The sequence below is a fragment of the Tupaia chinensis genome, unplaced genomic scaffold (assembly GCF_000334495.1).
Source record: "Tupaia chinensis unplaced genomic scaffold, TupChi_1.0 Scaffold000131_1, whole genome shotgun sequence".
NCBI classification, from domain to species: Eukaryota; Metazoa; Chordata; class Mammalia; order Scandentia; family Tupaiidae; genus Tupaia; species Tupaia belangeri.
The window spans coordinates 975,154-975,523 of NW_006159600.1; positions in this window are offsets into that span (position 1 = coordinate 975,154).

Here is a 370-nt window from a genome sequence, read left to right on the forward strand (position 1 = left end):
CTCTCTCTCTCTCTCTCTCTGTGTTTCTCTCTGGTCAAATTAAAATAAATGAATGAATAAATAAAATTAAATAAATAATAATTTTTTAAAAAGAAAAAAAAGAAAATCAGCACCCTTTGTTTGCCAGCACCTGTGCATTAGAGCGCACAGAGAGCTCGGCCCCGTCAGGAGGGCTCCCCATCTGATAGAAAACAGACCTAACCAGGCCAGCTGGAAGATAAGTCAGTGGGGGAAAAAGAAGTCGGTGGGCCAGCAGGTGATGTAGTGGTTAAGGTGCTAGACCCCCACATGGGTGACTGCAGTTCGAGCCCCAGGCCCAAAGGCTTGAAAATCATGCTGGGTGTGTGCATGTGTGTGCGTGTGTGTGTGG